The sequence below is a fragment of the Pristiophorus japonicus genome, chromosome 2 (assembly GCF_044704955.1).
Source record: "Pristiophorus japonicus isolate sPriJap1 chromosome 2, sPriJap1.hap1, whole genome shotgun sequence".
Classification (NCBI taxonomy): Eukaryota; Metazoa; Chordata; class Chondrichthyes; family Pristiophoridae; genus Pristiophorus; species Pristiophorus japonicus.
In genome coordinates this window covers 287,357,543-287,370,733 of record NC_091978.1, presented here as the reverse complement: position 1 = coordinate 287,370,733, position 13,191 = coordinate 287,357,543, and the positions used below count along the sequence as shown (strand labels likewise).

The following is a 13,191-nucleotide window of genomic DNA, read 5'->3' as shown; positions in this document are numbered from 1 at the left end:
AGCTGTGTTATTCCCAGTGCGCCACTGGACACTGTGTTTGTCCCAGTGCGACAATGGATGTCCTGTTTGTCCCAGTGCGACACTGGACAATGTATTAGTCCCAATGCGTCACTGGACGCTGTGTTAGACCCAGCGCGACACTGGACAATGTGTTCTTCTTGGTGTGACAATCTACAGTGTGTTAGTCCCAGTGTGACACTGGACGCTGTGTTAGTCCCAGTGCGACACTGGACAGTGTGTGTTAGTCCCAGTACGACACTGGAAATTGTTGGTCCCAGTGCCACAATGGATGCTGTATTAGTCCCAGCGCTACACTGGATAATGTATTAATCCCAGTGCAACACTGGATGCCAATAATCCCATTGTGACATTGGGCGCTGTGATAGTCCCAGTGTGACCGTGGGCACTGTGTTAGTCCCAGTGCGACACTGGATGCCGTGTTAGTCCCAGTGAAATGCTGGACACCATATTAGTCCCAGTGCGACAGGGGATACTGTATTAGTCCCAGTGCAACACTGGATGATGTGTTAGTCCCAGTACGACCATGAGCACTGTTAGTCCTAGTGTGACACTGGGCATTGAGTTAGTCCCAGTGCTACACTGGGCGCTGTCTTAATCCCAGTGCGACACTCGGCGCTGTGTTCATCCCAGTGCGACACTGGGCACTGTGTTAGTCTCGGGGGCAACACTGGATGCTGTGTTAGTCTCAGTGCGACACTGGACACTGTGTTATTCCCAGTGCGACATTGGATGCTGTATTAGTTCCAGAGTGACACTGGATGCTGTGTTAGCTCAGTGTGACATTTGGTGCAGTGATAGTCCCAGTGTGACAGTGGAAACTGTGTTAGCCCCAGTGCGACAATGGACAGTGTTTGTCCCAGTGCAACACTGGACACGGTTAACCCCAGTGCGACACTGGACCAGATTATTCCCAGTGCGACACTGGACACTGTGTTAGTCTCGGGTGGAACACTGGACGCTCTGTTAGTCCCGGTGCGACACTTGATACTGTTAGTCCCAGTGCGGCACTGCGCCACTGGACGCTGTGTTAGTCTCGGTGCGACACTGGCCGCTGTGTTAGTTCCTGTGTGACACTGGATGTTGTGTTAGTCCCAGAGCGAGACCGGGCACTGTGCTAGTCACAGTGCGACACTGGATGCTGTGTCAGCTCCAGAACGAGACCGGACACTGTATTAGTCCCAGTGCGACACTGGGCACTGTGTTAATCCCAGTGCAACACTGTGTGCTGTTTTAGCCCCAGTGCAACACTGGGCACTGTGTTAGTCTCGGTGCGACACTGGACGCTATGTTAGTCCCAGTGCAACACTGGACACTTTGTTAGTCCTGGTGGGACACTGGACACTGTTATTCTTGGGGGCAATACTGGATGCTGTGTTAGTCCCAGTGCGACATTTGGTGCTGTGTTAATCCCAGTGCAACACTGGGTGCTGTGTTAGTCCCAGTGCGGCACTGGGCGCTTTGTTAGTCTCAGTATGACACTGGACACTTGGTTAGTCCTGGTGGGACACTGGACGCTATTAGTCCCAGTACTACACTGTCTGCTGTGTTAGTCCCAGTGCGACAGTGGACACTGTGATTTTCTCGAGGGCGATACTGGATGCTGTGTTAGTCCCAGTGCGACACTGGGTTAGTCTCGTTGCGACACTACACGCTGTGTTAGTCCCAATGCGACACTGGACAGTGTTAGTCCCAGTGTGACATTAGACATTGTGTTAGTCCCAGTCCGATACTGGACACTATGTTAGTCCCAGTGTGACATTGGGTTAGTCTTGGTGCAACACTACATACTGTGTTAGTCCCAGTGCGACACTGGACAATGTTAGTGTAATGTATGGATAAACAGTCTGACCAGATACTGTGAGCTCAAAGTAAAGTGTGACCGTAGTCTTTTATTGCTGGTCTCCAGAGTGCCTCTCCAGCCTGTGAGACCTCCTTAAGTACCGGTCCTCGCAAGGGATTGTGGGATCCCTTGGGACGCCAGGGGATAAGCCCTCTGATGGTTAAACAATGTATTTACAAGTTTACATATATAACACTCACCCCCCCCGCCCCCCCCAAGTCAATAATGTAACTATTTACAAGGTGAGTCGCTCTGGGGCCTTTCTTACACTGGTTGATCGTCTTGCTGCAAATGCTGGTTTTGCTGAGTCGTTTGTTGGGCCCTCGCTGGGCTGCTGTGCAGCTGGCCTTGCTGGACTGCCTGATGTGGTGAGTCCTGCTGGGCTGCTGCGGGTGATGGGTTCTGCTTCGTGGTCAACCGCTGTGTCAGTTGCCACTGGTATGTGTGTTGGGGGGTCAAAAAAGGTACGGTCTCATGTGGGTTACTCTGGATAGTCTGTGAATCTGAGTTTGGTTTGGTCCCAGTGTTTCCTGTAGATGAGTCCATTTGACAGTTTGACCCGAAACACCCTACTCCCCTCTTTGGCCACGACAGTGCCAGGAAGCCACTTGGGACCTTGTCCATAGTTCAATAGAAATACTGGATCATTAATCTCAATTTCGCGTGACACATTTGCGCTATCATGATATGTACTTTGTTGAAGCCGCCTGCTCTTTACCTGTTCGTGTAGATCAGGGTGGACTAACGAGAGCCTTGTCTTAAGTGCCCTTTTCAAGAGCAGTTCAGCGGGTGGAATCCCAGTGAGCGAGTGGGGTCTCGTGCGGTAACTAAGCAGGACTCGGGGTAGGCGAGTCTGCAGTGAGCCTTCAGTTACCCTCTTCAAGCTCTGCATGATTGTTTGCACTGCTCTCTTTGCCTGACCATTGGATGCTGGTTTGAACGGGGCAGATGTGACATGTTTGATCCCATTGCGGGTCATGAACTCTTTGAACTCGGCACTGGTGAAACATGGCCCGTTGTCACTCACAAGGACATCAGGCAAACATGGGCCGCAGGCTTTCAGTGATGGTAGCAGACGTGCGTGCCAACATTATCACACATTCAATCCATTTGGAGTACGCATCTACAACCACTAGTAACATTTTTCCCAAGAACGGGCCTGCATAGTCAACAGGGACCCTAGACCACGGTTTGGAGGGCCAAGACCCATAAACTTAGTGGCGCCTCCCTGGATGCATTGCTTAACTGTGAACATGTGTTACATTTGTGCACGCAGGACACTAGGCCCGCACCGATACCGGGCCACCACACGTGGGATCTGGCTATCGCTTTCATCATTACAAGGCATGGGTGGGTACTGTGGAGATCACGAATGAAAGTGTCCCTGCCCTTTTTTGGTACTACTACCCGATTGCCCCACAGGAGGCAGTCTGCCTGTAAAGACATTTTTTCACTAGCTTGTTGCAATACACACCCAACACCGTATGACGACGCATCACACGCTAGTACCAAACGCTTACATGGATCATACAAGCAATTTGTTTGAGCATAACAGTTTTCTAGCTTTTACAAAGGCATTTTCTTGGCTTTTACCCCATACCCATTTGTCTCCTTTATGCAGTAAAGCGTGAAGTGGTTCTAACAGTGTGCTGAGACCTGGTAAGAAGTTACCAAAGTAGTTCAGGAGTCCTAGAAATGACCGCAGCTCCGTCACGTTCTGTGACCTCGGTGCGGTCTTGATTGCCTCCATCTTCGAATGATGCCGTCCGCCGTGATTCTTCTACTCAGGAATTCCACGTCAGGCACCAGAATAACGCACTTCGGTATTTTAACCTGAGCCCCATGCGATTGAGCCGACTAAGAACCTCCTCCAGGTTCTGCGGATGCTTGACGGTGTCCCGACCTGTAACCAAGATGTCGTCCTGGAAGACCATGCTGCGCGGGACCAACTTCAGTAAGCTTTCCATGTTCCTCTGGAATATCGCCGCGGCTGATTGAATCCCAAACGGGCATCTGTTGTAAATGAAGAGACCTTTGTGCGTGTTGACGCAGGTGAGGCCCTTTGATGATTCATCCAGCTCCTGCGTCATGTAGGCCGAGGTCAAGTCCAGCTTCGTGAATGTCTTTCCTCCCGCAAGTGTCGCAAATAGGTCATCTGTCTTTGGTAGTGGGTATTGATCCTGCAGGGAGAAATGATTGATAGTTACTTTGTAATCACCACAGATTCTGATGGTGCCATCTCCCTTGAGGACTGGAACAATCGAACTGGCCCACTCGTTGAATTCGATCGGCGAAATGATGCCCTCTCATTGCAGCCGGTCCAGCTCGATCTCCACCCTCTTTCTCATCATGTACGGTACTGCTCTCGCCTTGTGTTGGATGAGTCGCGCCCTCGGAATTAGGTGAGTCTGCACTTTTGCTCCTTGGAACTTCCTGATGCCTGGTTTGAACAGCGAAGGGAACTGGTTTAGGACCTGGGCCCACGAAGTGTCGTCGACGGGCGAGAGCGCTTGGATGTCGTCCCAATTCCAGCATATCTTCCCCTGTGTGCACTCCATATACCTCTGCCTCCTCGATCTGAGGCTCTGGTTCGTCATGATCTGCCGTGGATCTGTCTTCCTCTGCAACATGGTGGTTTGCAGGATTAACAGGGTTTGCAGCTCGCCTGCACATACGTTGGAGGTGTCCCATTGTTCCACAGCCCTTGCAAATGTATCCTTTGAAGTGGCATGAACGGAAACGATGATCATCCCCGCAGCGCCAACAAGGTGTTAATGGCCTGGCATTCATCACCCTTGATGGTGGACTCTGAGACATCTGCGGCCGTGCAGCTGCAGGTATATGAGGCCTGCCCTGAACGTTACGATTCGAAAACATTACTTTGTTCACAGTACTTGTAGCAACACCCGTGTGCTGAGAGATTTGCTTGGTATTGTCACTGGTGGCGATGAACGCCTGGGCAATTGCTATGGCTTTACTCAAGGTTGGGGTCTCTACAGTCAAAAGTTTGCAAAGTATTACTTCATGGCCAATGCCAAGTACAAAGAAGTCCCTGAGCATGTGTTCCAAATGTCCTTCAAATTCGCAATGTCCTGCAAGGTGTCTTAGCTCGGCGACATAGCTCGCCACTTCCTGGCCTTCAGACATCATGCACGTGTAGAACCGGTACCTCGCCATCAGAACGCTTTCCTTCAGGTTAAGATGCTCCCGGACGAGTGTGCATAAATCATCGTACGATTTTTCTGTGGGTTTCGCTGGAGCAAGCAGATTTTTCATGAGGCCATACTTTGGTGCCCCGCAAACGATGAGGAGAATCGCCCTTCGTTTGGCATCGTTCGCTTTTCCTTCCAGCTCATTGGCCACGAAGTATTGGTCAAGTCGCTCCATGAAGGTTTCCCAATCATCTCCCTCCGAAAATTTCTCCAGGATGCCCACTGTTCTCTGCATCATTGCAGTGGGGTTCGATATCTGCATCTCGTCGCCAGTTGTAGTGTATGAATGAAGAGTCTGACCAGATACTGTGAGCTCAAAGTAAAGTATGACCGTAGTCTTTTATTGCAGGTCTCCAGAACGCCTCTCTAGCCTGTGAGCCCTCTAGTGGTTAAACAAGATATTTACAGGTTTACATATATAACAGTTAGTCCCAGTCCGATACTGGACACTTTGTTAGTCCCAATGCGACACTGGATGCTGGGCTATATTTTCCACTTTTTTTGCATACTTAACGCCCATTTAAAATCCATTTTACTGCTGAAATGACGTATCACGCCGATATATCGCCCATTTAGCTACAAAATGGAAACTGAGGGGCATTTTTTGGAAACTTATCGCCGAGCGTTACTTTCCCTATGTGCTTAATGCCAGGAAAGAATACCGCCCACCCACTTTTTTTGGGCGGAATCATCAGAATGAGTGAAATCAACGCCCATAATATCGACCAGCGTTAGTTTCCGCACGGAATTCCGCACGAGATTCAGTAATACCACCCACCCACTTTTTTTTGTCGTAAAGATCAAATTTGCTGAAACGAACGGCCATGAGATCGCCCAGCGTCACTTTCACCACCTCGCACACATATCGCCCACAACATCGCTCGCAAAAAACCGTCCGGAAAAAATGGAACTAACCGGAACTAATCACAGCGTTATGGACGCCATGTTCTACATCACATGTCACATCCTTTAAGAGGCTGCTTTCCTTCAACCTCGGGGGAGTTCGGATGTACTCTGGAGGTCTTTGGAGGTGATGTGAACATCTGTACAAACATCTTGACCATACTGTGACCGATTGGAATTTAATAGGTGTCTTCATCGGGACATTCATTCTTTGTGACCAATCGGTGGAAAACAGAGAGCTATTGCAATGGGGCCTGTCCTTTCTCACCCTCTCTTGATGACCAATTACATGCTGCAGACTCGAGACAGCCGAAGGTACGCTCCACAGCATTATGTGCCCAATGTAAGACGTGACAGACTGATGAGGAGGACCAGACGTTAAACCCCCCACAAGTACAGGGACAAGCAGTCTTACCTCAACTTGCCAGACACCACCTGCCTTCGGAGACTTCACTTCCACAAAGAGGTTATCACTGAGGTATACCAGCTCATAGGGAGGGAAATGCAGCCTGCCAGCACCATCAGTACTGCACTGACCATCAAGGTCAATGTCACCGCTGCACTGTCGTTCTACGCATCGGGTTCTTTTCAGGCCTCAGCTGGTGACATTTGCGGTCTGTCTCAGCATGCCACACATTGCTGCATTAGACAGGTCACTGAAGCCCTGTACGCACGCAGGAGGGACTTGATCAGCTTCCCTATGACCAGGGAGGCACAGATTGAGAGGGTTCTAGGATTCTCCAGAATTGCAAACTTCCCCAAGGTGCAGGGAGCAATAGACTGTACGCACATCACGATGCGGGCACCTTTTCAGGATGCAGAGGTTTTCAGGAACCGCAAGTGATTTCACTCACTGAATGTCCAACTTGTTGTCGACCACCAGCAAATTATTATGGCAGTGAATGCTAAATTTCCGGGCAGCATCCATGATGCTCACATTCTGTGTGAGAGCACTGTATCTGACTTGTTTAACAATCAGCCACAAGGTCAATGCTGGATGCTTGGGGACAAAGGATATGGCCTTGCCACCTGCATGACACCCACAACGAAGCCGAGAGGCGATACAACGAGAGCCACAGAGCCACTTGCAATATCGTGGAGAAAACCATTGGAGTGCTTGATGTTAAGGAATCACCAGTGTGCAACTGTGCAGCTATCTGAGCCAATGTGCAACAAGGTTTTGTGAAATAAAAAACACTTAAACCGAACATTTGTCTGAAATCATCAGTATTTCTGTAAAAACCAACCCTTCCCCGCATCCCCCGCTTCTCCTTCCCACCTCTAACCCCTCCTGACTCCATGCCGCCTGGCCGAGGAGCAATGCTTCATTGGGCCCGGGGGGGGGGGGGGGGAGGGGGGGGCATGGGGCGATCCTCTGCTTGGATGGATACGGGAGAGGACAGTCCCGTGGGAACGTGCTCCGAGCCAGAAGCAAGATGTTCCTCCTGGCTCTCATGTGTGGTTGGCAATGGGGGTGCGGCATCTTGGGGTGCAGTGCTACGCTCCGGGACCACTGTGAGCCCTCTGCCACCAGTGTTCCTGGCTAACAGCTCCAGGGTCTCCTCCTTCCCTTCCATGTTATATGTTATTTGTTGGGCAAAAACTCGGTGCCAACTATGTTCTTGGTGCTTAGTAGGCTTTTTGCTGCTGGTGAATCTCCCTCGTGCCTCCCACAACAGCCAAACAAGCACACACCACACCCACACACGCTTGCAGTCCCTCTCAGCTCCGTCTCTCTCTGTCTCCTCTTCTGCGCATGTCATGATGACCCTTGACCTCCCGAATCGCGGGAATCGAGCGTTGCCATGCTGTTGCTAAGGGCGGCGACACTTTATGGCAGAAGGTCAGAGAGATTTAACGCTACCGCCCATTTCATATTGCTTACGGTTACGCCCAATTTAAAAAATGGAGATTAGGTGCTTTGAGAATGGGCGAGAAGCCGGCGACCTGAAAACCCATTTTTACCGCCCACGCCGGAAATGTGCCCATTTTTGAACGATATGCACAAAAGTGTAAAATCTAGCCCACTGTGCTAGTCCTGGTGCGACACTGGACGGTGTGTTAATCCCAGTGCGACACTGGACGCTGTGTTAGTCCGAGTGAAACTCTGGACGCTATGTTAGTCCCAGTGCGACTCAGGACGCTATGTTAGTCCCAGTGCGACTCAGGACGCTGTGTTAGTCCCAGTGCGACTCTGGACACCGTGTTAATCCAAGTGACACACTGGATGCTGTGATAGTCCTGGTGCGGCACTGGACACTGTGTTAGTCTCGGTGTGAGACTGGACATTGTGTTAGTCCCGGTACGACACTGGGCGCTGTATTAGTCCCAGTGCGACACTGGGCGCTGTGTTAGTTCCAGTGTGACAGTGGACGCTGTGTTTGTCCTGGTGCAACACTGGACGCTGTGTTAATCCCAGTGCAACACTGGGCGCTGTGTTAGTCCCAGTGCGACAGTGGACGCTGTGTTAGTCCCAGTGCGACAGTGGACGCTGTGAAAGTCCCGGTGTGACACTGGATGCTGTGTTAGTCCCAGTGCGACACTGGATACTGTGTTAGTCCCAGTGCGACACTGGACGTGTGTTAGTCCCAGTGCGACACTGGACGTGTGTTAGTCTCAGTGCATCAATGGACGCTGTCTTAGTCCCAGTGCGACATTGGATTCCTGACCTTTCCACCGCCCCCCCACCCCCCCCGTACCCCAGAGCGGGTTCCAGACCTTCCCCCCACCACACTCGAGAGTCCAGACCTCCAATCCATCCCTCTGCTCCCCCCCACCGCCCCCCCCCACTCCCCGGGAATTCCTGATTTTTTCTCCCCTACCCATGAGTTCCTGACCTTTCACCCAGCCTCCACCCCTCAGTTTCTGCCAAATCCACCCACCCCCTCCCGAGTTCCTGACATTCCCCATCCCCACCTCCCCCTCCCCTCCCCCACCCCACGCGTTCCAGACCTTCCATACCACCCCCCTCCTCCCCCGGAGTTCCTGATCTTTCCCACCAACTCGTGAGTTCCTGACCTCCCCCCACCCCACTGAGATCCTGACCTTATACCCCACCCGAGTTAGAACATAAGAATTAGGAACAGGAGTAGGCCATCTAGCCCCTCGAGCCTGCTCCGCCATTCAACAAGATCATGGCTGATCTGGCCGTGGACTCAGCTCCACTTATCCGCCTGCTCCCCATAACCCTTAATTCCATTATTGGTTAAAAATCTATCTATCTGTGATTTGAATATATTCAATGAGCTAGCCTCAAGTGCTTCCCTGGGCAGAGAATTCCACAGATTCACAACCCTCTGGGAGAAGAAATTCCTTCTCAACTCGGTTTTAAATTGGCTCCCCCGTATTTTGAGGCTGTGCCCCCTAGTTCTAGTCTCCCCGACCAGTGGAAACAACCTCTCTGCCTCTATCTTGTCTATCCCTTTCATTATTTTAAATGTTTCTATAAGATCACCCCTCATCCTTCTAAACTCCAACGAGTAAAGACCCAGTCTACTCAATCTATCATCATAAGATAACCCCCTCATCTCCGGAATCAGCCTAGTGAATCATCTCTGTACCCCCTCCAAAGCTAGTATATCCTTCCTTAAGTAAGGTGACCAAAACTGCACGCAGTACTCCAGGTGCGGCCTCACCAATACCCTGTATAGTTTCAGCAGGACCTCCCTGCTTTTTTATTCCATTCCTCTCGCAATGAAGGCCAACGTTTCATTCGCCTTCCTGGTTACCTGCTGCAGCTGCAAACTAACTTTTTGAGATTCATGCACAAGGACCCCCGGGTCCCTCTGCACCGCAGCATGTTGTAATTTCTCCCCATTCAAATAATATTCCCTTTTACTGTTTTTTTTTCCCCCAAGGTGGATGACCTCACATTTTCCGACATTGTATTCCATCTGCCAAACCTTAGCCCATTCGCTTAACCTATCTAAATCTCTTTGCAGCCTCTCTGTGTCCTCTACACAACCCGATTTCCTACTAATCTTTGTGTCATCTGCAAATTTTGTTACACTACACTCTGTCCCCTCTTCCAGGTCATCTATATATATTGTAAACAGTTGTGGTCCCAGCACCGATCCCTGTGGCACACCACTAACCACCGATTTCCAACCTGAAAAGGACCCATTTATCCCGACTCTCTGCTTTCTGTTAGCCAGCCAGTTCTCGATCCATGCTAATACATTTCCTCTGACTCCGCGTACCTTTATCTTCTGCAGAAACCTTTTGTGTGGCACCTTATCGAATGCCTTTTGGAAATCTAAATACACCACATCCATCGGTACACCTCTATCCACCATGCTCGTTATATCCTCAAAGAATTCCAGTAAATTAGTTAAACATGATTTCCCCTTCATGAATCCATGTTGCGTCTGCTTGATTGCACTATTCCTGACCTTCCTTCCCCGCCCCCCCCCCCCCGAGTTCATGACCTTCACCCACCAGCTCCCCCCACCCTGTGATCCTGACCTTTTGCCCCACCCCCCCGAGTTCCTGACCTTCCCCTCCGCCCCCCCCCCCCCGAGACCCTCACCTTCGCCCACCCCCACCTAAAGTTCCTGACCTTCCCCCCTCCCGAGTTCTTGACCTTCTGTCCCCCCCTCGAGTTCCTAATCTTCCCAACGTCCCTATCCACTCCCCCCAGAGTTCCTTCCCCCCACCCCCAAGTTCCTGACCTTCCTCCCCCCGCTCCTCCGAGTTCCTGATCCTTCTCCCCCCCCCCCACCGAGTTCCTGATCTTTCTCCTCCCTCCCCCCAGAGTTCCTGATCTTTCTCCTCCCCTCCCCCTCTCCCCCCGAGTTCCTGATCTTTCTTCCCCCCCTCCCCCAAGTTCCTGCCCTTTCTCGCCCCCTTCCCCCCCACCCCCAGTTCCTGATCTTTCTCTCCCCCCACCCCGAGTTCCTGATCTTTCTCACCCCTCCCCCCCCCCCCGAGTTCTTGATCTTTCTCCACCCCCCCATGAGTTCCTGACCTTCCCCCATATCCAAGTTCCTGACCTCCCCCCTCCCCTTGAAGAGTACCTGACTTCCCCTCCCGCCAAGTTCCTGACCTTTCTCCCCTTGAAAGGGTGCAAAATTCACAAGAACGCCCCCCTGTGTTTGGGCTCATCCGAAAGAAAATTTTATTTGGGACTATCTACCGAAAAGTTTGGAACCCTAAAGTGCTTACAGAAGAAACTACGAACTTTAATAGAATGTTGAACTTTTACAAGACAAATTCAAGGCTGTGGACGGGCTTAAAAGGACTGACAGGAGACAATCTGATTAGTGAGACTACCTGGTTGTGAGGACTAAAGTAACCTGTCTGGAGAAATGGGTATTCGAGAATCCTTCTCCACAAGAGACATTAACATTACAAATAGCCCAGAGATAGCTAACCATCAACATGAATCTGGAAAACCATTTCAGCATATACTTCACAAAGAGGCCCAAGTCAGCCTGTATGCGAAAAACTAAGCACAAAAGGACATTGCAATTACCACGCTAATGTTTCCATCAGGAAACAGTTTTCGGACATCAACCCACCCGAAACATATCAACTTTTAACGAGCCTGCCAAAATATTACAAAGAAGAGTCAAGCCCGCCAAATTTAAACAAAGAATTCTGAACTGATTTGGCGCCAAGATTAAAACCACTCAAACCGTATAACTGGGCCCCTGTTTCAACAGAGGGTATGACACACTTTGCCATACAACCAAGACTAAGCTGATGTCATCAAGACAGAGCGAGAAACCAACGCGACAGTTGTAAACTAACTTCTTCAGCCTCGAAGTCCTGAAGTCCTGGTATCAACAGAAAACCGCCGCGATCGACCAAACTCGAAACAAAACTCCAACGGGAAAAAACCGTAGAATCGAAACATTTCCACTCTACAACCTGATCCTGACCTACCAACGGGTAAAACATTACCGAAAAGACTGTAGAAACCTATTTCTAACCAAAAAAAATGGGTACTTACCCCATAGATCCAATATGCGCCTTACCACATCAGCAGACTCAACCCAACTGAAGATTGCGCAGCAAAAAGTCTTCTCCGACGTTCAGGGTACGGCAAGCAGAGCCTACCGCACCCAGCGAACCCCGAAACCGCGATCTACCGTTAACTGTCAAAAGGATTGGTAAGCATAGTCCCTTCCTGCCCTGGAGTCTAACCTAGCTAGGATTAGGTATTGGGAGGTGGGAGGTGTAATTTTACTGTCACCCCCTTTGAATATAATGTGTTGTTCTCTATTAGTGTCATTATAAGCTATTGTAACCCCCTGAGTGTGTACGGTATTGTTCTTTAATAAGTTTTGACATTGTACTTTCTTATTAGAGTAATTCAAAGTTTGTAATTTCTTGACTGTAATAAAATCAAAGTTCTTTTGCATCAAACCAATGTCCTTTGCACTTTGTCACATCCCCCAAATAAATCCAGAGTCTAGAACCCAAGGGAGTGGGAGCGATTCGAACCGCTCAAGTTGGTCAGAAGGGAACCTGACCCCCTCATAGAGACCACCCCTTACATCCTCCCCCCCCCCGCCCCCGAGTTCATGACCTTCCCCCCCAGATTTCCTGACCTTTCCCCCATCCCGAGGTCTTTAACATCCACCCCGTCCCACATCCCCCCCGAGTTTCAGACCAACTCCCACCACCCCGCACTCTATCCCCGAGGTCCTGACCTTTCTGCCTCCCCTGCCCGAGGTCCTGACCTTTCCACCACCCTGCCGAGTTGTTGACTTTTCTCCCCCAGCCCGCGAGTTCCTGATCTTTCTCCCTGCCCCCTGAGTTCCTGACGTTTACGCCCCCCATCGAATCCCTGACCTTTCTTCCCTCCCCCCTCCCCGAGATCATGACATTCGCCCCCCCCCCCCCCCACTAGTCCTTGATCTGACGGGGCTCCAGTTCTCGTCCTTCCCCCCACCCCCACTCCCAAGTTCCCGACATGTCTCCCCCCCATTAATGAACTTAACCCCCCTCCCCCCAAGTTCCTGACATGTCTCCACCCCCCCCCAAAGTTCCTGTTCTCCCCCCGCAACCACTAAGTTCCTGATCTTTTTGTCCCCCTCCCCCGAGTTTCTGACCTTAGCAAGCCCCCCCCCCCGTGTTCGTGATCTTTTCATACCCCCCATCCCAAGTTCCTGACCTTCGCAAACCCCTTCCCGCCCCCGCTCCAAGTTCCTGACCTCCGCCCCCCCCCCCCCCCCCCCTGAGGTCTTGACCTCCCCCCACACAAGTTCC

At 51.0% G+C, this 13,191-nt stretch overlaps 1 long non-coding RNA gene across 1 annotated transcript in view; it reads right to left on the bottom strand.

Moving 5' to 3' along the window:
- The window catches only part of LOC139247118 (uncharacterized), a 148,016-nt gene extending 136,061 nt beyond the window's left edge, over positions 1-11,955 (bottom strand). Inside the window, exon 1 of the long non-coding RNA XR_011590826.1 lies at positions 11,930-11,955. This is a non-coding gene — a long non-coding RNA (uncharacterized lncRNA). The remainder of the gene's footprint in view (positions 1-11,929) is intronic.
- Between the last annotated feature and the right edge of the window lie 1,236 nt (positions 11,956-13,191).